Source organism: Anneissia japonica, unplaced genomic scaffold, assembly GCF_011630105.1.
Source record: "Anneissia japonica isolate Jap-2015-1 unplaced genomic scaffold, ASM1163010v1 scaffold287714_len2871179_cov188, whole genome shotgun sequence".
Taxonomy (NCBI): domain Eukaryota; kingdom Metazoa; phylum Echinodermata; class Crinoidea; order Comatulida; family Comatulidae; genus Anneissia; species Anneissia japonica.
In genome coordinates, this window is record NW_022755542.1 from 1,094,707 (window position 1) to 1,098,876 (window position 4,170).

The following is a 4,170-nucleotide window of genomic DNA, read 5'->3' on the forward strand; positions in this document are numbered from 1 at the left end:
TATATGAGGCATGTTGTGGCAAAAATTGAAATTCAAGTTATTAGTACTTTCAGATACCTGAGTATGTGATCTTTAAAATGAGGTCATACATTCAAATTGGACATTTCAAGCCTAAGTTATTGGAAAGTGAAAGTACAGTTGTAGTTGTAGTTGTAGTTGTTGTTGAGTCAAGAAAAACATGATTTTGAGTAATTGCCTTTCAAAGTTATTTGTGCATACATTGTTTAATAGAATGAACTAATACTTTGGGACATGATTAATAAGACATTAAACTGTTGATCTATAGTGAAAAACAAATTTGGATTTTTAGGCAATTTTTAGAGCTCCCATATTTTATAGCTTATTTACTCAATACTGGACTGTGTGACAATTTAACCATTTCGCCACAACATGCCTCATATATAATATAGGCTTAGCTACTGTCTATATATAGGCCTTGTCTATATATATATACACTAGCTGTAATGAAACTCAAATACGTAAGGTGCTGACTTTAGAAACACTAACATTTATTGATGCGAATACGATATCAACCAAATGATATTCTATTTGTTAGAAGAGGAACGTTTTTATACTAACTTATATTTTTTTATACTAACTTATATAAATCCAAATTTAAATCGTGTGAGAGAAATTTCAATAATTTTATTAAAGATCTTGAAATTAAAAAATTGCAAAAAGAGAATGTTGAAATCTGCGAAGAGCCCATCTCTGCAGATAGTTGTTACATAGCTTTGCAATCTATGGCTAACGGTAAGACGCCTGGGACAGATGGCCTCTCCGCTGATTTTTAAAAAACGTTCTGGGATGATTTGAAAGATCACCTGGTACACGCCTTTAAGTTCTCTTTATTTAAACAGAATTTGTCGATTTCACATGAAAAGAGGTATATTTACACTTATCCCTACGAAAAATAATTCTGTTTTATATTTAAAGAACTGGCGACCGATAACATTATTAAACACGGACTATAAAATTATTGCCAAAAGTGTTGCTAACAAGTTAAAAAGAGTTTTACCCTCATCATTCATTCGGATCAGACTGGTTTTCTTAAAGGACGTTATATAGGCGAAAACATTCGCTTAATATTTGATATTATTAAATATACTGAAGAGGAAAAATATTCCCGGACTACTACTTTTTCTTGATTACGAAAAAGCATTCGATAAAATTGTACGGTGCTTTATACAAAAAGCACTGGTGACTTTTGGGTTTGGAGAAAAATTTGCAAAAAAATTCAGGTAATGTACAATGATATACAAAATACAATTATAAATAATGGAAATACTACCAATTTCTTTAATCTCTCGCGTGGCGTAAGACAGGGCTGTCCACTATCACCTATTATATTTGTATTATGTGCTGAATGTTTTGCAATTAGAATACGACAATAGCAATAAAAGGTATCTCTATAAAAGATAATATGATAAAAATAAGTCAATATGCAGATGATACTGTATTATATCTGGATGACGAATATAGTTCAATATCTACAGCTCTTGGAATTATACACGAATTTTCAATTCCGACAAATGCCGTGTTATGCGAATAGGAAGCAGTAAACATAGCTACACTAAGTACAATTTAAACGAAAAATTAGAATGGTCGCAAGAAGATACGAAATATCTAGGTATTTTTGTTTCAACGGACACAGAAAAAGTTATCAACAATAATATGAAAAGAAAGCTTAATGACATGGAATTGTCTATGCGCATATGGAAGACTAGAGCGCTTACATTATAAGGAAAAACTACACTGATAAAAAGTCTTTTCATTCCTAAATTAGTTTACTGCCTGTCAATTTTGCCAAACCCACCTCCCTCTTTTTTTGAATGAAGCGCAAAATGTTATTCAAATTTACTTGGAATGACAGACCAGACCTTATCAAAAGATCAATAATGTACAACAAATACGAATGTGGGGGTTTGAACATGCCGCACATGAAAAGTTTTTCGGAGGCCCTGAAAGCCGCTTGGGTAAAACGTTACATGGACAAAAATAATAATGCAAATGGAAATTATTCTTTGATCACGAAATTAGTATTTATGGAAAAATGTATTTATTTGAATGTAATTTCGACACTGATTCTATTTTATTCCAACGAATTTCTCATGGTTTCTACAGAGATGTGATCATGGCCTGGTCAAAATTTGCTTTTTTTTTCATCCGGAAACGAAGGAAGAATGTATTTCGCAATCTTTATGGAATACAGTAACAGTTTTATTAGAATTGATGGTAAATCTATATTTAATTCCAGTTAGTGGAAAGCGGGGGTTAAATATATATGTGATTTGATTGTAGGTGGTAATTTTCTTCCATTTAATAAACTTCAACAAAAATTCAATATAAAAACTAGTGTTCTTAAGTACAATGGCATTTTAAGCGCAATTCAAAAAAACTGGGGAAAAATCTAGTGCACGATCCTGGAAATTTCACACACATAAACAAACAACACAAATTTCTATCAATGAAAATCATAATAAAATAATATATTCCAGTTTAATTTAAAAAATATGTTTCAATACCAACCGCATCTAAGAATATATGGGAAACAGAATTTGGAGATGTATTGAATTTGGAAACTATTTTTATGTGTCCTACAAAGTGTACTCTAGATACAAGATAAAAAATTTCCAATTTAAATTTATTCATAGACGCATAGCAACAAATAACTTTCTTTTTAGGCTTAAGATAATTGATTCACCAATCTGTAATTTTTGTAAAGAAGCTATACAAACCTTGTCACTTTTATTCTATGAATATACCATTGTGTCTTATTTCCTTGAGAAACTTGAACGTTTCTGCAACAGGAAGCATATATATTCCAACTGTTTCTCAAAAAAATGTATATTCTTTGGAGTCAATAATAGTAATTATATTGTCAATAATGTGTTACTTCTGGCAAAATTTTATATTTTTAGATGTAAAATTCAAAATGATATACCAAACATAAAAGCATTTATAAATTTAGTAAAATATACAGAAAGGATTGAAGCTATAGTTGCCAGAAATAGTAACAAATATAAGCTGCATTTAAAGAAATGGGAAAAGATTCTTTAAGTTCTACCGAGGTCAAAGACCTTATTGATAATTGGTTATGGTCTTGTTTTGCTTAAATTTCCTTTTCTTTTATTAATGAATCTAATTAATCTATTGTAATGTTGCCGCTGCGTCGGCGTTGTTTTGTTTGTTTTTGTATGTTATTTGGAATTGAAATAAACAACAACAAAAAATTAACACCATTTAGGATTATCACAAAGAAATGTATACAAAGGTTTGTAAGCTAATTTTCTAGGAAAACCATTTCAAGACATAAATGAATCAATAATAAATATTGTAATAACTGCATACGTCATAACAATTATGATATCTATAAAAAAAAATATTTGATACATGAGTATGCATAACAATATTGTTTGTTGAATATAAAAATATATTGACTCACTTCTTATCTTTCATAAGCATATTAATATTTGTGTTTCTTGTGTGTCGATAAACAAAAAGGAGTCTGTCTATCAATAATACGTTTAATATGTACTCTCACAATCAACAAATCATATACATTATAACTAAGTAAAATGCAATAGAAAAAGAACCCCTTTACCATTTCATTTACAGAGAGCACAGGAAAGAGACCAAAGTAGCTAATATTGCCAACGTGATTGGTCGATCTCTTGAAACGTATAATTTATTGTGTTTTCTTCGTCAGACCACTCTCGGGCTTGTCATATTATCCATGGTAGAAATTTTACTTCCATACGAACAGGCCTTAGGCCTGTGATTTTGATTTACTCTCGGTGAGGAGGATAGCCCACTGTCATAAGTTAAGTAAGGGTCTGTCCTCAACAGCCCACTCTTTCGATCTGATTCCACCGACTCGTTTCCAAAATCACAACAGAAATCTTAGGAATGCTAATAAAATTTCTCAATTAACCACTAAAACTAAGGCTATGTTAAAGTGTTCACACAAACGGCGTTCGCTATATTAACGCTGGCGTTAAACTAGTAGTAATATAGGCCTATGGGGGAATAGTTTTAAGTTTTAAATAATGTACGGGTTCTTAACTGTAGTAAAATTAACATATAAGTATTTTCCTTATGGCTTTATTTATTACAAACATATTCTTTCAACATCATTACACATTGAGGCCCTTTTTTAATAGGTTAAAC

At 30.6% G+C, this 4,170-nt stretch overlaps 1 protein-coding gene across 1 annotated transcript in view; it reads right to left on the reverse strand.

Moving 5' to 3' along the window:
- LOC117123608 (alpha-N-acetylneuraminide alpha-2,8-sialyltransferase-like) overlaps positions 1-4,170 on the reverse strand; it is a gene marked incomplete in the record, with an annotated part of 16,183 nt that overhangs the window by 10,800 nt on the left and 1,213 nt on the right.